This window comes from Patella vulgata, chromosome 7 (genome assembly GCF_932274485.2).
Source record: "Patella vulgata chromosome 7, xgPatVulg1.2, whole genome shotgun sequence".
Taxonomy (NCBI): Eukaryota; Metazoa; Mollusca; class Gastropoda; family Patellidae; genus Patella; species Patella vulgata.
In genome coordinates, this window is record NC_065885.2 from 22,747,405 (window position 1) to 22,770,971 (window position 23,567).

General features: G+C 35.7%; 1 protein-coding gene across 1 annotated transcript in view; it reads left to right on the forward strand.

Moving 5' to 3' along the window:
- Nucleotides 1-1,944: 1,944 nt before the first annotated feature.
- LOC126828228 (5-aminolevulinate synthase, erythroid-specific, mitochondrial) overlaps nucleotides 1,945-23,567 on the forward strand; it is a 75,961-nt gene continuing 54,338 nt past the window's right edge. Inside the window, exon 1 of the mRNA XM_050557883.2 lies at nucleotides 1,945-2,062. The gene's annotated coding sequence lies outside the window, so the exon portion shown is untranslated. The remainder of the gene's footprint in view (nucleotides 2,063-23,567) is intronic.

Sequence of the window (23,567 nt, forward strand, 5' to 3'; positions counted from 1 at the left end):
ACTTTTATAGACCAAAAACCTTGAAAATTGACTTGTAGAAACCGTCTATTTCTCTGCAACCGTACAATTGTAAATATGAGTACCGCTCCCTTCTACTGACAAGGTCGATTGCGTAAAATTATTTATTTCCGTCCTAGTCCGGACTTCTTTTCCGTATGCAAATGAGCTTCGTCGTAGATCCCATATAAGGTATAGGCCTATGTTCTAATATGCTAAGTTATATGCATTTGTCTATTATGCAAAATGCAGAACGGAGAAATGTAATGTACAAAATAACTGTAGCCTATTTAATATTATTGAAAAGTGTATTCTGTATTTTAACACTGTGACATTGGTATTGTGGAGCAATGGAAATTGCAAATTGTAAAACTAAATTACGTATTTTGAACTGCTGACATGCAGTTTGTAGAGTGACCATTGAAATAATTGTCAGTGCACCTGAGCCTAAGCTCATTAAAAAAAAGTGGGCCTAAGCCTATAAAGAAAAAAGAGAAAAAAAAAAGAAAAGATAAAGAAAGGAGAGTGGGAGGAAAGAAAAGAAAGAAGGAAGGAGAGGACAGGAGTAAGAAAAGAAAGGAAAAAAAATGACTGACAAACAACACAAAAAAAGAAGTGTACTACAAGGAAAGAACTTTATGAGTTCGACCTCATTATACCGAGAACCGTGTAATTCATATCTTTTAACCTCTACTTAGTTCTTCATAAGTCATTATCGCCGAAATAATCGCCAAAAACTTGCCAGTTTTGAGTTTTTCGCGAAAAATTAATCACTTCCGAGTTTGGATTTCAGTTTCACTTTCGATTTCTGCCTGGAGACCAGGCAATTAAAAGAGTGTCATGGTGGACGTTTTATATTATAATTTGCATTATTTTCATCACGGAGAATAAAAGGTTTTTGTTTTTGACACTGAAGAGAATTCTCAAATTCATCTAATGATAGTGCTCTTAGGTCATTCTGTTATAATTGTACGGTATCAGGAAATAAAAAATTTGCCTTCTTCTGCTTTGGTCTGAAATGCTTGGAAAATGGGTTTGCGGTTGTCAATTTTCAAAATTTTCCTGGGGGGAGAACCCACCCAGACCCCCTCGGACGCTCACGCGCCTTCGGCGTGAACTTGTGTGAGCCTCGGTCAATAACCTGACAGCCCGGCACTGCGGATTGTTCCTTCAGAGAACCAATAACTAGAGGAACGAACAAACAGAAGTAAAGATGAAAGCAGAATGGACCAGGGGCCTGTTTCGCGAAATTTTAACTAAAGATAAAATTCAAAATCAAATTTTAGTAGATACTTCAATTTTGATTAGCTAAGCACTAAAATCAATCTAATATTATCCAATCAAATTCCTAAAATTTGGATTTTATCTATAGTTAAAATTTCGTGAAACAGACCCTACACTCACCAACAAGCCCCAGTTGTATATAGAGTCAGTTAAAGCTTGTTTAAATAAACGTGTTAGTTGTTGTTATTATTTTATTTTTTTAAAGAATACAGAGATGTGTACATGATCTTATGCTAAATGGAAAATTATTCCATAAAATTAACAAACGCTTGAAAACTAAAAGAGTCCCGTCCATAAGAGACAAGTTGAACAGATTTTGCCTTTTAAGGGTCAATATCTTGATTATATTTTGGAGAATAAAACTGCTTAATTTGGTAATCTTTGAATGTCATTTAGCGATTGAATAACACAAAACAGTTCAATATGCCAAATATTAAAATAACCACCGTAGTAGTACTAATTAATGTGATATGCAAACAAATATTGGTGGATCTGGCTACATCGTGCTACTTATTGTCCAAACGTCCCCCATTTCAATATGAAAAAGCATGGTTATTGAACCCATATCTCACGATCCATTACGTCATATACACGTAGTCTCGCTTAACCAGACGTAACACCCTTTTCCGTAAACTTCCGTGAGTCTGGTTCAGTGAGACTATCGTACGTGATAAAGTGCAAGTTGATCAGTTCCTGTTAGTTTCAGGTCAGAATATTTACTGTTTAGTGACGAACGAAAGTCAAGATAATCAAGACATTGATTTGGTGATATTTATTCTTAGTAAGTAGATATGATATTTTTTTAAGTCTTATTATTTTTTTAAATATGTTATTTTGATTATTTGAATGTATTGAATCATGATCGAATGTAAACTCAAACACATAGTTAATATTTGGCCTTGAAGTTACGGTTGTTTTTATTTATTTATTTTTATCGTAGTACCTGCTATTAACAGTTTTCTATCATCATGATGACATTTGCAAAAATAAATGTCACCCTGTACAATACAATATACTATGAATAGAAATAGCTTGGTATATGTACCGGTATACTTAATACTTGGCCTATTTTGTAATCTTACAAGTTTGAAATTATTTGAACATTTCTAAAAAAATACAGGTGTAGCCAACTTTTAACAGATTAAAATATCAGAGATCATGTTTGATCCAACTCCTTTTTTCTATTTCTATCACTTTTACATTCCATCATTTTTACAATTTAGGATTAGGGTTAGGCCGGGTGAGGGTCAGGTATTTAAGATTAAAACCTATAAATTCAGGGTTAGGGGTTTAAGATTAAAACCAATGAGTTAGACAAAATATTCAACAACAATGAAACATTGAGACACAAAAATGGGAGTCACCTCAAACATGAATGCAAAAATATCTATAACATTAACAAAGCTCTTTGATTTAAGGGTTAAACAAGAAATTTCCAATTTTAATAGATTTTATAAATATCATATTTATTTACTTTGTGTGGAATGGCAGTCTATATGATATGTTGATTTGTTTTATAATATGTTGTCATTAAATTTGTTTTATTAGATGAGTTTTTGTGTTCTGCGGTCGAAAATACAACAAGATTATACTGAAATGAAAAATAAAACTGAAATGGGTTTAGCTTTAATAAAAATAACAGGTTGTCACGACATGTACAACTTTAATATTTGAAAAGAAAAGATCAGTTGCATAGAGGTTATCCCATAAGTGCATAACTAGCTGAATTAAAACCTTTATCGACACATTAACATATATAAAAAAAAATCCAGTTAATTTGAAAATAAATCTAAAAATTCATGAAGGCTTTCATATTCAGTCCTACCATGAGAACAAATACAAATATATATTCATAATATATCAGGTGACCCTATTTAAAGTGAATTTTCTCAACAAGTATTGTACCTACATGTATATTATTAACATTTCACATGTGGTACAATATGGATATTTGACAAATTCCCTCCAAATTGCAGGCCCACCACTGAAATACTGTTAATATAGTACAAGTTTTAAAACTGATCTGTGGTTCTTCCGTGGAATTCATTACACCACTGTATCGAACATTCATGATTTTAATGATTTAAACTGAGATATTGTATTAAATATACCCTGACAGCTTTAGTTTAGGCTATATGACCTGGACAAAAATTTCGAAAGTACCGGTGTTAAAGATACAATACTACCAGTATTGTTGATAATGATGGTATTTCGATTTTTATACGCCCACATTGGCCTAGAAAGTTCACCCAGATTTTCCGCCGTGGTTCCCCCTTGTCAGTGATGCAGGACGGAGGGCCTGACAAGGACAGCTGTCTAGTCATTCAGATGAGATGAAAAACCGAGGTCCCGTGTGCACATTGGCGTGCACGTAAAAGATCCCTTGACAGTTGGAATTCGATATAAGAGTAGGCCGTAGTGCTGCTGTCCGGGCAAAATTTCCCTCATAGCACATTGTATGGCGTATGCCCATCTTCATTAGCCCAGTTCGGAGCAAAACAGTAGAACGTTAAACCCCATTTCATTTCTTTAGAGAACATAATTACTGCCAGAGTTATGGCACTTTGAAAATCTTGTGGCTGCTTAAGAGACCATAGTTATCTGATTGATTTTATATTTATACACGGTGTTTACGCCTATATAGAATCGTTTCGATTGACTTTAGATTGATACACAGAGTTTAAGGTCTTGCAATGAAACATGTATATTGGTTTTCAATGATTTTTGATAACTTGAGCAGCTAAATCCATGATATTAAATATTTTGTATACTAAACATTAGCATGGGCCAAACAAATGCTCATGATTTTCTGATAATTACTTAATGAGTTGTTACTCTTAATCAGATTTTAGTGTAACATAAATGTTTCATTTCCGACAAGTAGAAATATGTGACAACTCTTGTTCACTGCCCAGATGATTTAGATGCTGTGGGCGTATGTTTCGTTGCCTGGCAACCCATCTTTCTGAAATTGTATATCGCGATAATATCATGGATATTTATATCATGATAAACTGAACCAGCGGCTGCCAGGAAGGATACGCCCATATTTTCGGGGCCATAATTCAGGAAGTTATGGTCCGATATGCGCGAATATTGAAAGGAACCGAGATCTTTGGGTTATAAACTTACATTTCATGTTTCAACAAAATCGGATAAAAGTTGTGACCTCTATAGTGTCCACAACCTTGATATACCATATTTTTACGATATTTGAGAACGAACGGCGGCCATTTTTTCTGTCAATTTTGGGCCGATTTTCACGAAATTCGAACTCAGCCGTCCTTCGGGTGTAACGGTGACATAATAATACATTTTTTTAAATCGGATAAAAATTATGACCTCTATAGGGTCCACAAGCTAAAAACGCGATTTTTCGTACAATCAGGGACCATAATTCAGGAAGTTACGGTCCGATATGCGCGAATATCGAAAGGAACCAAGATCTTTGGGTTATAAACTTACATTTCAAGTTTTAACAAAATCGGATAAAAATTGTGACCTATATAGGGTCCACAACCTTGATATACCATATTTTTACGAAATTTGAGAACGAACGGCGACCATTTTGTCTGTCAATTTTGGGCCGATTTTCACGAAATTCGAACTCAGCCGTCCTTCGGATGTAACGGTGACATAATAATACTTTTTTTTAAATCGGGTCTACAATCTTGCTATACGATATGTTTACGCTATTTGAGAACGAACGGCGGCCATTTTGTCTGTCAATTTTGGGCCGATTTCCACGAAATTTGAACTCAGCCATCCTTAGGGTGTAACGGTCATATAATAAGAGTAAACAATAAAGTGGGGGACCCCTCGGGACTACATCTTATCGTTAAATGCCATCCGGTGCGAATGTTCTTAAAGTGTGAATCCATTTGAATTCATTGGCTTTCCTTACGGCATCGTTTTTGCCGTATCTGGGTCAGTCTTAAAAAGCTCTATAATTTTAATCATAACATTTCTACTCGTATATCTATCTAAGTTGAAGTGTAGTGTGACCGGCTTTGGCCTGTTGTGTCTAATAGCTGCATAGTGTTCCTTTATTCGTTTTGAAAAGACACGTTTGCTTTCTCCTATTGTTTTTGGAGGAGCATGTTATTAGGTAGACTATATTTCTACTTAAACAATTATAGCCCGTGCGGCAGGAATATTTCTTGCCAGTTTTACCACTAATAAAGTAGTTATTTTGGTCTAATTTGTAGCAGATATCACAGTCCTTCTTGATACATTTTTCGAATAGATTTTGAAACGTGACTCCGCTGGTTCGCGGGTCCCGTGGTGGATAGATGAATCTTTCTTTCATCAGCGTATCCTTCAGAATAGGATTCCTCCTAAATGCCGTGATTGGTTTGATGTTTGAGATGGAACGGCACATGTCCGATCTGGTTAATAAATGCCATTTCTCTTTTATGAGCATGCTAACTTGAACAGCAGTTGGATTATAATCCGTGATAAAAACGAGCAACTTTCGTTTTTTCAAAATGGTAGCCGTAGTCGGGTTTAACAGGTCTTTTCTGGCTAGAGAATTTGCCCTGTTCTTATTTTCCGACACTACTTTGTGTGGGTAGCCTCTTTTATGATAAAAATTGAGAAGATTTTGGCTCTTGCTTTCATAGTCTATTTCTAAGCAACATACTGTCTCGGTATCATTTGTTTATCCAGGCACGCCTGGTGGTAGTCTATTTGAATACCCAGACGGCTAATTTTGCTGTTCAAGTTTCGGAGTGTTTTGTACTTCGGCAGAACAAGCGCTTTCTGATTGGCGGACTTTGCTCCGGTTTGATTTTCGGAGCTTAAGTCTACCCTGAGTCTTTTTGGTACGGAGTGAACTTCCCCTATTGTGATGTTAGACTCGGAATCCAGGATCTCGTTTGAAATCACTGATTTTTAAAAAATCCATAGCTTGGAATAGGTTGCTCCGCAGTTGGGTTGAAGTAAAAAATCTGTAAATAGGCGAACAGCCTTCCCAGATTTCTCTCAGCTACTAGTTTCGTTCTTATTCGAACTCTTCAGGCTTAAATGAGGATGTGCGGTGGCCCTCTATATATAGTGTCTGTGGGCACCGGAGCAAATGTGATGTCAGAGATGGACCGGAGTCGATCTTTTGCACCGGAGTCGATTATTCCGAAAAGTGTGCAAAGATGTTCGGCTAAGAATTTGCCGTCATGATTATGCTTATTTGCATTGACTCAAGGCTCCTAACCCTTTTGATCTCTAAGTTTAAAGTTTCCTAAACTAACGAGGGCTTAAAAATAACTCTATTAGGTTATGGGCGTGTATGCACTAATTTTTTATTAGCTTTCGCCGTAGGGGTACCACAGCTAAATTAATTGGGAACTCGTCCATGTTTTTCATATTCAGCCTTGAGTTAGGCTAAGAATTATGCTACTATTTCGCATACTTTGAAAAGTGGCTCTAGGAAAATATTTATTGAATTCAACAGGGAGCTCACGAGGTTGTTTTTGCGTTTCTCAATAGAAACGTTGTAAAAATACCCAGTCTTCTTTGCCTATTTACAGATTTTTTACTTTAGGTCATATAATAATACGTTTTTTTAAATCGGATAAAAATTATGACCTCTATAGGGTCCACAAGCTAAAAACGCGATTTTTCGTACAATCAGGGGCCATAATTCAGGAAGTTACGGTCCGATATGCGCGAATATCGAAAGGAACCAAGATCTTTGGGTTATAAACTTACATTTCAAGTTTTAACAAAATCGGATAAAAATTGTGACCTCTATCGTGTCCACAAGCTAAAAACATGATTTTTCGTACAAACAGGGGCCATAATCCATGAAGTTTCGATCCGATACATGCCAATATCGAAAGCAGCCGAGATCTTTTGGAGATAAACCTATATTTCAAGTTTCGTCAAAATTGGATAAGAATTGTGACCTGTAGAGTGTCCACAAACAAATTGTGGACGGACGTCCGGACGGACAGGGGCGACACAATATACGTCCACATGAAAATGTGGGCGTATAAAAACGGGTATGTCGCCCAACAGTAGTATTACCTTAACTGATAATCTGCTGATCATTAGTTCTAAATACTGCACATGTAAATTTCAACATTTCTAAATCAATATATGCACACAAACATCGACACTTACCAGTTATAGAACAAAGATTCTAAATTAAAATAATTTTGTCTTATATTGGAGCTATGTTAGCACAAGAAGTGGTGATTGATACTAAGATAATTGACTAGAGACATTGGACTACAGTTGGTAATAATAACAAGCCAACAGACAGACTCATTTTAACAGTCCCCTGCCTTCTTTGAAAGGCGGGGGACAATAATACAAACGTACAGATCAATATTAGAAAAGAACAAGCCAACAGTGAGGCTGATGTCCCCCGCCGAAATCCCCAAATAAATAGATGACACATATTAATTAATTAATCGCACATCTATTTTTTTTAAAAGTATCAAGCAATCAAACTGATTATAAACTATACACTAAGTTTCATCACTCTCTATCAGATAGAATCAAAGTTATCTTGTCCCAAAGCATCGACCAAGGAAATTGCTAATCTCTGCTTAGCTTTAGCTCGATATGTTAATCATTGAACTAAGTCAAAACGAACATCTACATCAACTTTAAACATTCTACCTCAATTAGAAGAAGAGTTGTTATGTTCCAAAGTCTTGACCAATCAAAATGCTTATTGCTCCTTAGCCTAAGCAGAAAATTCTCATCATCGAACTTAGTCAAGGTATAGAAGTAATGAAACTATACACCAATTTTTTTTTGTTTTTTTTTTTTGTTTTTTTTTAATGTGTAAACATTACACATTCTTTTTTTTTTTCTTTTTTTTAAGCAACACTTTTATTTACGTCATTATTTACAAGTATATGTTACAACATTTATTTATATTGTGCTTTATAAACGCTTAATTACAAGGGTCCCTTCTGTACACCAAGTTTCATCACTCTCACTTAATTAGAACTAAAGTTATCGTGTCCCAGAGCATAAACCAATCAAATTGCTTATCTCTGCTTATCCTAAGCAGAAAATGCTCATCTTCACACTCCATCAAGGCATTGACCTAATAAACACCTACACCAAGTTTGTACATTCTAGCTCAATTAGGAGAGTTATTGTGTTCCAAAGTCTCAGCCAATCAAATTGCTTATCGCTCTGCTTACCCTAAGCAGAAAATGCTCATTATCGAACTTAGTCAAGGTATTGATGTAATGAAACTATACACCAAGTTTCATCACTCTCACTTAATTAGAACTAAAGTTATCGTGTCCCAAAGCATCAACCAATCAAATTGCTTATCTCTGCTTACCCTAAGCAGAAAATGCTCATCTTCAAACTCCATCAAGGCATTGACCTAATAAACACCTACACCAAGTTTGAACATTCTAGGTCAATTAGAAAAAGAGTTATTGTGTCCCAAAAAGTGTGACGGACAGACAGACAGACAGACAGACCCATTTTAATAGTCCCCTGCTTTCTTCGAAAGGCGGGGAACAATAATAATAGGATTCTTATATAGCGCTAAACTCCAAACAATAAAGTCTGCTCAAAGCGCACACAAAGTCAATTCTAAGTTACTTTAGAGTTTATTTTTAATATTTAGAAAACAGGAATGTCTTTAATTTAGATTTAAATATTGAAAATGTTGAAGCAGATTTTAAAGCTAACTGTAGGGCATTCCACTTCAACGCCGCTGAAACTTCAAATGATTTAAAACCAAATTTTTTCAGTTTCCATTTTGGTACTGTAATATAATGTTGAGATTGAGATCGCAGAGGTCGTATTGACTGGTAGGGATTAACAAGTTCCTTTAAATACGAAGGAGCATTTTCATGAAGGCACTGATACACAGCTGTTAAAATTTTGAATTCTATCCTTTCACTCCTAAATGCATGACAACCCAGACCAAGGACTACTCGACCCAAGACCACTCAGACCAATAGAAGTCCACTCAATCAAAGACAGAAGATCACTATGGTAAAGACTGTGTCACCATTGAGGTGAAATACAATGTGCAGTACTCATACCCAAGTTGTTATGGAGAAAAATAGAACCGAAATAGATGGGTTGGTACAAGTGCACTTACTTTTTTGGAAAAAAAATATGTATGAATTATTTCTGCACCAGACTGATACTGAACTTGCATGAGTCTCCTGGCTGAGAATGTCACTGCAACCCTTGCATCACCAGTCAAAAAGGGGGCATATTCTGGCGCATTCCTCCCTGGTTGCCTTACTGTAGCTGCAGAAATTTGTATATGTGAATATAGAGTTAAGAAATAAATTATATATTCTTTAAATGAAATTTGAAAAATAAATTAAAATTAGTATCACTATCTGTGGTACATTTGAAAGTTTTTTATATGTCCACATTTTCATGTGGACATATATTGTCGTCGCTCCCTGTCTGTCCGGACGTCCGTACACAATTGTTTGTGGACACTCTACAGGTCACAATTAATTCTTATCACATTTTGACAATACTTGAAATATAGGTTTATCTCCAAAAGATCTTGGTTGCTTTCTATATTGGCATGTATCGGATCAAAACATCATGGATTATGTTTTTAGCTTGTGGACCCTATAGAGGTCACAATTTTAATCCTATTTTGATGAAACTTGAAATGTAAGTTTATAACCCAAAGATCTCAGTTCCTTTCGATATTCGCGCATATCGGACCGTAACTTCCTGAATTATGGCCCCTTTTAGCTTGTGGACCCTATAGAGGTCATAATTTTTATCCGATTTAAAAAAACGTTTTATTATATCACTGTTGCACCCTAAGGATGGCTGAGTTTGAATTTCGTGAAAATCGGCCCAAAACTGACAGACAAAATGGCCACCCCTTGTTCTCAAATAGCGTAAAAATATGGTATATCAAGGTTGTGGACCCTGGAAGGTTATAACCCAAAGATTTCGGCTCCTTTCGATATTCGCGCATATCGGACCGTAACTTCCTGATTATGGCGTCTGATTGTACGAAAAATCATGTTTTTAGCTTGTGGACCCTATAGAGGTCATAATTTTTATCCGATTTCAAAAAATGTTTTATTATATCACCGCTAGACCCTAAGGATGGTCGAGTTTGAATTTCATGAAATTTGGTCCCAAACTGACAGACAAAATGGCCACCTCTCGTTCTCAAATAGCGTAAAAATATGGTATATCAAGGCTGTGGACCCTCTAGAGGTCACAATTTTCTTCTGATTTTGATGAAACTTGAAGTGTAAGTTTATAACCCAAAGATCTCAGCTCCTTTCGATATTGATGCATATCGGACCATAACTTATTGAATTATGGCCCCTGATTGTACGAAAAATCACGTTTTTAGTATGTGGACCCTATAGCGGTCATAATTTTTATCTGATTTAAAAAAAACGTTTGAATATATCACGGTTACACCCTAAGGTTGGTCGAGTTCGAATTTCTTAAAAATCGGACCAAAACTGAAAGACAAAATGGCCGCCCCTCTAGAAGTCACAAATTTATCTGATTCTGATGAAACTTAAAACATATCTTTATATCGCAAAGACCTCATTTCCTTTTGATATTTGCGCAAATCTGACCATAAGTTTCTGGATTATTGCCCCTGTTTGTACAAAAAATCCTGTTTGTTTTTAGCTTGTTCTCTATCCATCTCTTGTAAAATGTAACAGGGATATATTTAAACGTTCTTTAAAATTGGATAAAAAATGTGAATTCTAGAGGGTCCGCAAGTTGTCAAACAAAGAGGGGCCATATTCAAGGAAGTGAATATTGAATATTGAAAGGAAACACTATCTTTGGGTTATTAAAATACATTTCAAATTGTGGACAGATGTCTGGACGGACAGGGGCAACGACAATATACATGTAGGTCCACAGGAAAATGTGATATACAATTATTTATAAAATACAATATAAAAAACCCCATTGTTTTAGCGAGGTTGAAAATGAAACTTCATGTACCCAACTATAATATACATTAAACTCCATCTTGGGTATTTGATGGCTTATATTTTTAATTGACACTTGAAATCTTTGCGTTGATTGAGTTTTAATGGCGATTATCAAAATTGTTGACTTTGCAGCACCATGCATCATCTGTCAGACGTGGAGAGTGGAAGATGCTAAACTGGTCGCCACATCCGGCGTATAACCCATACATATTTTGGAACAGCCCTTGGTCGTCTAGTATTGTTTCTGGTCGCATTATGTAATTCTTTAACTGGTTAGGACGTATCTTTAAATGCCACTCTGACATCCCACATTAATAACAACTTCACGTTGTGTTTGAATATACTGCATCTTAAATGATATCATCAACAGGAACAACAAATACCACATTTCGGTTCTACCTTTTATATTAAGTACTGCTACATATAGTTTACTTTGTTACAAGCATTATAATAAAGTCATTGTCTCTAACCCACTGCCTTGCAGACTCCGCGAGTGTGCTGATGGGAATTCCTACATGTTCTCCCTACAAGAACCACATGGCTGTCTCCCCTAGTATGCACATTCTATTAATTATATATTCTCAGATTCACAGTCATTAATTATTCTATTGGCTAATTATGATGTAATTAATCATGTGGTTGGTCACTCATGCCAAATATGAAATGGTAACTTTCCGATCACATGCTTTTAGTCATAGAATATATCCTTGAACTTAGATCCCTTTTCCTGTAATTCTCACAATATTTCATAAACAATTTAATTTGCATTTTAACTAAACTCATACCACAGCTAATATACTGATAATGGAAAATAATTAATCAAGGCCATAATATTATCATAGATATGTGTTCTTTAGCACAAATTCCCTATCCATATTACTACAACTTATCACTTTGATTTAAAAATTATGTTTAAATGTATCTGTGTAGAGGAACTTTCATGCGGTCTGGGAAGAAATCACTTCAGCATGAAGCTTCCAACCACCAGAGGGTCTCGTACAATGATTTTGATTGAAAACACCCAACCCCCACCTTAGCAGTTTTTTGAATTTTTGCCTGGTCATCTCGCGAATGCATTCTCAAGTCTATCAATCCACAGACTTTCTGCTCTGTTCAATTTTTTCTGATCTTTATCAGGAATTTTGTGTACCTGTTTCTATTTCTTGGAAGTTTCTCACAGGAAAGTGTGGCCCTATAAAAAAGGAACTAGCTGGTCGTCATTTTTGATGACGTCATGTCAGCTGTGAACGAATATTTTAGTGTGGCTGAAGAAAATTTTGTCTTTACCGACATCCAGGTCTTGCATCATCGTTGGAAAAAGTGTGTATACATTTTTAGCTTGTTGACGCTTTTAAAAAACGTTCTAATATATCACCGTTACGCCATAATGACAGTTGAGTTTGAATTTCTTGAAAATAGTGTAAAAGTATGTAATATCAAGGTTGTGGAGTGTGGACACTCTAAGAGGTCACAATTTTTATCCGATTTTGATGAAACTTAAAAATTTATATTTTAACCCAAAGATGGCATATTGGACTGTAGCTTCCTGGATTATGGCTTCTGATTGTTTTGGTTTTAAACCCCATTTCATTTCATTTTGTTTTTTTTAGCTTGTTCTCTGTCCATCTCTTGAAAAATATGGGCACATCGTGCCTCTCAATGGCTTGTTAGGTCCAGAGTTATGAACCTTTAATTAGCATAATTTTGCTTGTTAGGATAATTATTCTTATCAGTAGACGATCGACAGTTGGGATTGAATTTGAGTGCAATCGCTATTTTAGTTAAAGACTCCTTAGTGAACATAATTTTGCTTGTCCCTTCCCTAGAAGCCTCAATTTTCCTTTCGGATAAGCTTGAATGCTGTCTTTGGCTATCTTTTTTCGAGACAAAGCTGCTGTGTAGGATGAATTTTTGTCCCCCGCCTTTCGAAGAAAGCAGGGGACTATTAAAATGGGTTCGTCCGTCTGTCTGTCCGTCTGTCCGTCCGTCTGTCTGTCCATCACACTTTTTGGGACACAATAACTCTCTTCCTAATTGAGCTAGAATGTTCAAACTTGGTGTATGTGTTTATTAGGTCAATGCCTTGATGGAGTTCGAAGATGAGCATTTTCCGCTTAGGGTAAGCAGAGATAAGCAATTTGATTGGTTGATGCTTTGGGACACAATAACTCTCTTCCTAATTGGGCTAGAATGTTCAAACTTGGTGTATGTGTTGATTAGGTCAATGCCTTGATGGAGTTCGAAGATGAGCATTTTCCGCTTAGGGTAAGCAGAGATAAGCAATTTGATTGGTTGATGCTTTGGGACACGATAACTTTTAATTGAGCTAGAATGTTCAAACTTGGTGTATGTGTTTATTAGGTCAATGCCTTGATGGAGTTCGAAGATGAGCATTTTCCGCTTAGGGTAAGCAGAGATAAGCAATTTGATTGGTTGATACTTTGGGGCACGATAACTCTCTTCCTAATTGAGCTAGAATGTTCAAACTTGGTGTATGTGTTGATTAGGTCAATGCCTTGATGGAGTTTGAAGATGAGCATTTTCCGCTTAGGGTAAGCAGAGATAAGCAATTTGATTGGTTGATGCTTTGGGACATGATAACTTTAGTTCTAATTAAGTGAGATTGATGAAACTTGGTGTATAGTTTCATTACAGTAATACCTTGACTAAGTTTGATAATTGAGCATTTTCTGCTCAGGGTAAGCAGAGCGATACGCAATTTGATTGGTCGAGACTTTGGAAAACAATAACTCTCCTACTTTGATTGTCCCCCGCCTTTCGAAGAAAGCAGGGAACTATTAAAATGGGTTCGTCCGTCTGTCTATTTGTCTGTCTGTCCGTTCCGCTTATGGTAAGCAGAGATAAACAATTTGATTGGTTGATCTTCGAATTGAGTAAATGTTCATGCTTATTGTCCCCCGCCTTTCGAAGAAAGCAGGGAACTATTAAAATGGGTTCGTCCGTCTGTCTGTTTGTCTGTCCGTTCCGCTTAGGGTAAGCAGAGATAAACAATTTGATTGGTTGATGCTTTGGGACACTATAACTTTAGTTCTAATTAAGTAGATAAACAATTTGATTGGTTGATGCTTTGGGACACTATAACTTTAGTTCTAATTAAGTGAGAGTGATGAAACTTGGTGTATAGTTTCATTACAGTAATACCTTGACTAAGATCGATAATGAGCATTTTCTGCTCAGATTAAGCAGAGCGATAAGCAATTTGATTTGCTGAGACTTTGGAACACAATAACTCTCCTTCGAATTGAGTATGTTTTCCCCTTAATATGCTATAATTATTCCATCAAAAACATTGTATGCTTAGACTATAAGTAAAGATATACTGTTTGATTGTTCAATACTTTGTAAAAGATAATTTGTGATAAATTTATATGTGTCCTCTAATTATTTTCCTATTTCGGCGGGGGACATCAGCCTCACTGTTGGCTTGTTTCAGTATATTTTTGTATGCTGAAAGGGGGGTAACTCTTTTTATCCTGGTAGAGGCCAAACACCATTAATTCCCACATAGACTTCAATGTTAATTCTGTCTCTTTGCCTGGCTCCAAAGTGATAAGTTGTAGTAAGCAATTTGATTGGTTGGAGCTTTGGGACACGTTGACTTTAGTTCTAATTAAGTGAGAGTGAGGAAACTTGGTGTATAGTTTTATTACATTATTACATCGATAATGAGCATTTTCTGCTCAGGTTAAGTAGAGCATTAAGCAATTTGATTGGTTGATGCTTTGGGGCACATTAACTTTGGTTATAATTAAGTGAGAGTGATCAAACTGAGTATAGATTCATCATATCATTACCTTGACTAAGTTCGATGATGAGAATTTTCTGCTTAGGCTAAAGAGCAATAAGCAATTTGATTGGTCAAGACTTTGGAACATAACAACCCTGCTTTTAATTGAGGTAGAATGTTTAAACTTGATGTAGATTTTCGTTATATTAGTTGAATGTCTTGACTGAGTTCAATGATTAACATTTCAAGCTAAAGCTAAGCAGAGCTAAGCAATTTCATTGGTTGATCCTTTGGGACAAGATAACTTTGATTCTATCTGATAGAGAGTGATGAAACTTAGTTTATAGTTTCACTAACAGGTACTTCAAAATCTGACCGAGTTTGATTGTGAACATTTTATGCTTAGACTAAGCATAGATAATCAGTTTGATTACTGGATACTTTTGAAAAAGATAAATGTGCAATTAATTAATGTGTGTCATCTGTTTATTTTGGGATTTCGTCAGAGAACATCAGCCTTACTTTTGGCTTGTTTTATCAAAAAAACGCCAGACATTTAATAAAAACCTCAGGGGATTAATATAGGGGGCGTTGGATGATTGTGACTTAACTATCGAAGACATGTCAAAAAATCGTTATAAAACTTTCAACAACTTTTTACAGTTAAAAATGGGAAATAAAATTGTCCATGTTAGAAATAAAAGAAGCAAAATCTTTGATTAGCATTTGTGCGAATCAAGTTTGCGTTACCTACTTTGTAGCAAATTGATTAGCACAGGGAAAGATTTGGTAGGCAAAATGCGATGTGAATCTGGTTACCGAGACCTCTGTGCACTAGTACTGTGGAACTTTGCATATTTATTCCTTATACCGTAATGATAGCAATTATTGATTTTGGTGCATGTCCCGACCCCCAGAGCTGGTGTCACGCTCACTTTTTTGTCAATCATTTCAATAACAGAGTTGTTGTACCTATTTATATTGTTCCATCTCCAACCCCGAGGGGCAGAGCCATGCCCAATTGTTGTGTTTATCGTCTACAGGCTGAAATTCTGAATGTATCATCTTGGAACTTGGCATATTTATTCCTTATACTGTAAATAATTAGTGTGTCAATTTGGGCAAAACAAACCCAACACCTAGCCTTCATTGCCTCTTGTCATATTACAGTCGTTGCAGCCATTTCATTTTTTATTATTAATGTGGACGTATATTGCCGTCGCCCCTGTATGTGTGTGTCTGTGTGTCGCCTACAGGCCACAATTCTTAAGTGATCATCTTCAAACTTTACATACTTATTCCTTATACCCTAAGGATGATCCCTATTGTTTTTGGTGCATGCCCTACCCGCAGGGGCAGAGCCACAGCCATTTTTTGTATTTCTTTGTTTGTCATCTACAGGCCGTATTTCTTAACGTATCATATTGAAACTTTGCATACTTATTCTTTGTACCCTAAGGAACATCCCTATCATTTGTGGTGCATGCCGATCCCCCAGGGACAGAGCCACACACATTTCCTTTTATGTGTCTGTGTGTCGTCTACAGGTCACATTTCTTAAGTGATCATCTTGAAACTTTACACACTTATTTCTTAATATACCCTATGGATGATCACTATTATTTTTGGTGCATGCCCAATCCCCAGGGGCAGAGCCACCCCCATTTCTTGTATTTGTTTGTTTTTCGTCTACAGGCCGCATTTCTTAACGTATCGTCTTGAAACTTTGCATACTTATTCTTTGTACCCTAAGGAACATTCCTATCGTTTGGGGTGCATGCCCAACCTCCAGGGGAAGAGCCACACCCATTTCATCGTTTGGGGTGCATGCCCTACCCCCAGGGGCAGAGCCATGCCCATTTTCTTTGTGTGTGTCTGTGTGGCGCCTACAGGCCACGATTCTTAAGGGGCAGAGCCATGCCCATTTTCTTTGTGTGTGTCTGTGTGGCGCCTACAGGCCACGATTCTTAAGTGATCATCTTGAAACTTTACACACTTATTCCTTACACCCTATGGATGATCCGTATTGTTTTTGGTGCATGTCCGCCCCCCGGGACAGAGCCACGCCCATTTCTTGTATTTATTTTTTTGTCATCTACAGGCTGCAATTCTTAACAGATCATTTTAAAACTTTGTTTACCTATTCCTTATACCCTAAGGATGTCCCCAATTGTTTTTTGGTGATTGCCCAACCCCCGGGGGCAGAGCCACACCCATTTGTTCTTTGTGTCCCTGTGAGTTGCCTACAGGCCACGATTCCTAATGGATTGTCTTTGACCTTGGGCAGAGCCACGCCCAATTTTTGTGTTTATCGTTTACAGGCCGGAGTTCTGAATGGGGATCAATGTATTTCTTACAGCCTAAGGGCGTCAACTATTGATTTTGGTGAATGCCCAAGCCCCAGGGGCAGAGCCACACCCAATTTTTGCCTTTAGCGCCCGAAGGCCACAATTCTGAATGGATTATCTTGGAACTTGGATTACTTATTCCTTATACGCTAAGGACGGCACCTATTTATATTGTTCCATATCCAACCCCCAGGAACAGAGCCACACCCACTTTTTGTATTTATCCTCTACTGGTTGCAATTCTGAATGGATCATCTTGGAACTTTGCATATTTATTCCTTATACCGTAAAGACAGCAACCATTTATTTTGGTGCTTGCCCCGACCTCCTGGGGCAGTGTCACACCCACTTTTTTGTTAGTATTTTGTCTGTAAATTTGGAAAAACAAACCCAACGCCTAGCCGTCTTTGCCTTTTATCATAATACAGCCATTTCATATTGTAGTTTCTTCTTTTTAAAAAGTACCATATCAATCACTGCTGGAATGTGGACGTATATTGCAGCGTTAGCAATGCTCTTGTTTCTACATTCTTCATTTTTGATTGCCATTGGTGGATTTGAGATTTAATTTATTAGCACTAAAAGGTTTGTTTTTATCTGCATGACTAATTAAACCCATATTTAGCTCGTGCATGTAGCAATTTTTGTTTAACTTTGAAGAGAAAAAAAATGACATCTTTAGAATAGTACATGAATAAATTGATGTCTCCATTTGTTTCAACATTTAAGGCATTTTCTTTCAGATTTTAATTATGTTATAAAATATCACTTCTTGTTTTTTCTTTTGTTATAAATAGTGTATACAATTGAGTTTCTTTATTGAATTCGATTTGTTTATCATTATTTCAAATTGTGTACACATAGCAGATCTGTTTATAATATATTTCATATTCAATTAAAATAAAGTTGTTTTTGAAAAAAAGTAAAAGTAAATAAATACAAATCAAAAAAGTAAAATAAAATAAACGGTAATCAAAAACAGAAATGAAAATAAAAAAAAAAAACCCTTGTTTCAGTTTGTAGAAAATTGTGAACCCTCAAACAACGAAAATTATAATCTGGGCCCTGTTTCACAAAAACTTAAACTAAAATCACTAAAATTGATTTTAACTAAAATCAAACTGTAATTTAAAATTTTATGCGTTTCACGAAGATCGATTGTAACTTAAAATGCAAATTTAATAGATTTTAGTTAAAATTGCTTGCGCTTGGGCAGTGCACAATTCCGGCGAGGGCACTTATGGTGTAAGCATATACACGCTTCGGAACTGAAAACTGCTGCCAGGTTCAACTAACTGTTACAATACCAATGAGGAGAGTTTCATACGTTGGAACAATGGCTGCACATGGTCAGACAGTCGTAGAGAGATGAAATAAATAAGTTTATTGCGTGTTATTCGCTTTGAGTTTGAAATGTATCAGTTGGTTGGCCTTGAACTTGCATGTCGCTTTCGTGACCTTGGCATTTGATTTACTCGCAGGCTTCAATATGGAAATAATGCGTATCGATAAACTAAATCGCTTGAATTTAGTAGTTTTATGGTATTTTCGATTACAGAAACTATGAGAAATTGTCACATACATGTGATATTTCTGACTCAAACGATTAATCTAGACTAAAGTATTGTCGAATTTTAAAAGTATTTAATGACTAATACACGAAATATCCAATGTTCCATGGAGCTTTCAATAATAATTTTAAAATGCCAAAGTGCCCCACTACTTATTGGATAATGCCTATCTAACTTACTATATTAAAATGATTTTTTTCCCAATATAAATTGATTGATTGAGTTAGTTGTATTTTACGTCCGCTTCCATCGAGGTGATATCGCAGACTTATATTGGCCTTGGCTCCTATATAAATCATCATAACCCGAAAATCATAAATACTTTGCATATGGCGTATCTAGTATTATAGGACTGACAGGGTTTCGATTCCCGGTTTCCTCCCACTACTAAAGACCTCTACGCGCTACTGAATTATTCAAATAAAATTAAACCATGCGTTGGTCCCGAAATGACCTGGTTTGTGTCCAGTGGACGTTATACCCCCCCACTCTCTCTCTCTCTCTCTCTCTCTCTCATTTTAAACAATTGTAGGCCTACAAAGATATTTTTTATAGACATTAGATATGAAGTGTGTTTAGATTTTTTTTTAGAGTTTTTTTTGGGGTCTATTAATTATTTGAAAATAGTATAATTTATACTTGAATCATGTGGTAATATATAAAATTGTAACAAAGAGTTTTGATTATTGGGGTTTTGAGGGGTTTTTTTGTTCTTGGGGTTATAATTTGGGGCGTCATCTAATTGTTTATATTGCCTTACAATAAAATAAACGGGTGGGCTGCAGCTATATTTCCCATGCAATGAAAAGAAATTGAATGAAAATTATTTTTGTGAATGATAGTATGTTTAAATTATATAACCCAGGCCATTGGCAATATTATCATTATTCCAAATATATCTATAGATCTCACAATGTAGCTCTAATCAGTGTGTGTTAATGTCGTGATTTTAAGTTAGGAGAGGGTGACGGCTATCCTAAGTTAAAATTAATTTTAGTTAAAATTGTCCCTAAAATAGTTTTGTGAAACGCCACTATTTTAAGTTAAGATACAATTTTAACTTACAATATTATTTTAGTGGATTTTATCTAAAATGCTTAAAATCGTTTTGTGAAATGCATCTATCTTAAGTTAGGATGGAATTTAGTTTAAGACGATTTTAAGGAGATTTAAGTTTTTGTGAAACAGGGCCCAGATCTGTATGAAATTATCTTGTAAATGCCCCTGATTACCTACAATAGAATAAATATGCGACAACCCTTGTCGACGGCTCGGATGATTTAGCTGCTGTGCGTGTATGTTTCGTTGTCAGGCAACCTATCTTTAATTGAGGTAGAAATAACAACCGCTCCCTCAGTCAAGTTAGCACACAATAAGTTAGTGATATCCTAAAATTTTTGTGCAGTGCTTGCCCCATGGGTGTTTTTCGGTAATTCAGTATTTTTCTACTTTCGGGACAATGTATCTTTAAACTTGATGTAGATGTTCATTAGGTGGGTGAATGTCTTGACTGAGTTCAATGATTAACATTTCCCGCTAAAGCTAAGCAATTTCATTGGTCGATGCTTTGGGAAAAGATAACTTTGATTTTAACAGGAGAGTGATGAAACTTAGTGTATAGTTGATAATCTGTTCGAATGCTCGAAACTTTTGAAAAAGATAAATTTGCAATTAATTAAAATTTGTCATCTATCTATTTTTGGGTTTTGGCGGGAGACACTGGCCTCACTGTTGGCTTGTGTGAGTTGAAGTAGTTCTTTAAGATCTGCCCTAGGCTCTGCGTACAAAGATGTGACACTAGCATAATCTGTATTCATATTTGATGTAAGATGCTAATAAAAAGTGTATTTCATTATTTATATTTACCAAAATGGACATTAATCAAGTTAAAACTCGGTCTGTAGAACATTAGTACTGGAAATATATGCCAAGGGAGATATATGTCACATGGGTTGTTACCAAGGTCAACTTTTTATGATTAGTGCTTCTGAACTAGTCAGTTAGATGTTAACACATTCTATTGAAGGTCAACAGTGTCTCAGAAGTTGCTGACAGGCACATGTTGGAAGGCTGAGGGCAAATAAATCAGCAACTTTAAACCCAATAAAATAGGAAACATATTAATGTTTAAATTTATGGGGGGTTGGGTGGCCGAATGGTTAACGCGTGCATGTTGTATCATAAGGTCTGTCATTGAGTCAAGTGGTGTGGTTTGGATTCCCTGCTTGTAGGTGACAAGGAGAAGTGTTGCCTGTCCAACCTCGTGGGTCCTCTGATTTACTCCCACTGCTAAAGACCCCTACGTGCAAGCAAATTATTGAAATAAAATTGAACCATATGTTAGTCCTGAAATTACCTAGTTTGTGTCGAGTGGTCATTAAACCACACTTCTCTCTCTTTCTTGTTTGAATTTATTGCACAAATCTGAAGTAAGTGTTTTGTATATAAGTGGGCAGAGGGGGATAAGTTTTCCCTTTTAAACTGATAACCATAATGTATCGATATGATGCCCCTTAAAATTTTGTTATAGACATATTCTTTTATATTAGATGAAAACCATCATGGAAAAAGGACATTGGAGAAGTTCACATATTGCTAACAAATTTTGTTGTACTACAATTGATATAAAATCTGCATCTGTTTCTTTTGTCATCATTTTTTGCTAACAATAGCTTCAACATGGTACATCAAACTAATATGGTGTGAAGACCAAATGGCTATCCATTCCATGTTTTTATAAATAATAGTATATGTATGTGTAGCAGAACAATTAACACTATAGTTACAGTGTCTGCTCATTATACTGATAGTATTCAGTTTATGTTGAAACCAGTAATAGTAATTTTAGTGTTTGTACTTTTTTCTTTGATATTTCTGTCAATTTAAAAAGGCTTTTCTGTAACAACCATCATTTCTCACCCCTTATTTTAAGGTTCACTGACCTTGTTTGTTTTTTTGTTGTTGTTGTTTTTTTCTTTCTTTCTTAAAGAGGTGATAGGATATCCATCTTATAGTGCCTTAATTTCATATTTAATCAATAGAAAATTTTCTTACCATTACCATTAAAGTTTACATTTTAGATATGGTTCTTATTTTATTTTAAATTTTACCCTTCTTGAATATTCATATCACGAATATAATAGACTTATATTGGGTTATTTATGTAATTTGGTCTGTCATGGATACGAATGAATTGAGATCATTCTGAAAAGGCTCACTTCCAAATGTAAATGAATAGGAATGATTTGATATCATCCTAAAATGGCTCAATTGCAAATGTAATTGAATAGGAGTGATTTGAGATAATTCTGAAACTGTTCACTTCCAAATGTATTTGAATATAAATAATTGAGATCATTTCTAAAACTGCTTCTTTCTAAATGTAAATAAAACTAGTCTGGTGATATTGGTTATTTTCAGATTGTGATATCTTGATAACTAAATACTTTAAAAGTTCAAAATTTCATAGGTTGTCAATTGAGAAGTAAGAATTAAACTACAGATAGATACCACATATTTTAGCAGAATGCGATTTTATACGCCCACATTTTCATGTGGACGTATATTGTCGTCGCCCCTGTCCGTCCGTCCACAATTGTTTGTGAACAGTCTACAGATCACAATTTTTATCCAATTTCAATGAAACTTGAAATATAGGTTTATCACCCCAAGATCTCGGTTCCTTTCGATATAGGCAAGTATCGGACCGTAACTTCATAGATTATGGCCTCTGATTGTACGAAAAATCACGTTTTTAGCTTGTGAACTTGTGAACACTGTAGAGGTCACAATTTTTATCCGATTTGGTTTAAACTTGAAATGTATGCTTATAACCCAAAGATCTTGGTTCCTTTCGATATGCGCGCATATCGGAACCTAACTTCCTGAATTATGGTCCCTGATTGTACAAAAAATAGCGTTTTTAGCTTGTGGACCCTATAGAAGTCATCATTTTTTTCCGATTTAAAAAAACGTATTATTATATCACCGTTAAACCCTAAGGACGGCTGAGTTCGTATTTCGTGAAAATCGGCCCAAAACTGACAGACAAAATGTCCGCCGTTCGTTCTCAAATAGCGTAAAAATATGGTATATCAAGGGTTGGACCCTATAGAGGTCACAATTTTTATCTGATTTTGTTGAAACTTGAAATATAAGTTTATAACTCAAAGATCTCGGTTCCTTTCGATATTTGCGCATATCGAATTGTAATTTCCTGAATTATGGCTCTTGATTGTAGGAAAAATCACTTTCTTTTTAGCTTGTTCTCTATCCATCTCTCAAAAATGTGGGCGTATCCTGCCTGGCAGCCGCTGGTTAAAACCAGCTATCTGCTCATACCTGCCTCGTGTTCAGCTTGTGTTCCGTGTGCTGCGTGAAACTTTGTGTTTCATAGACAATGTCTAACTTTAAAACTGTTTCAAACTATGCCTAAAGACGAAGTAAAAAAATGGAATCTGGTAATATGAACAATAAAAGTAAGGAAAATGAGTCGTTTGATAAGGGAGATGAGAGAAATGACTGGCAATCTAAAAATAAATCAGCGTCTGAACAAGCGAATTAACGACAAGTAAAGAAATCTACTCAAGGCCGATTGAGTGTAGATTCAGTGACAAATGGTGAAATGGAAAAAAAAAATAGACAGAATCGAAAACTTGATGAGTAGTCTGATATTCGAAATAGC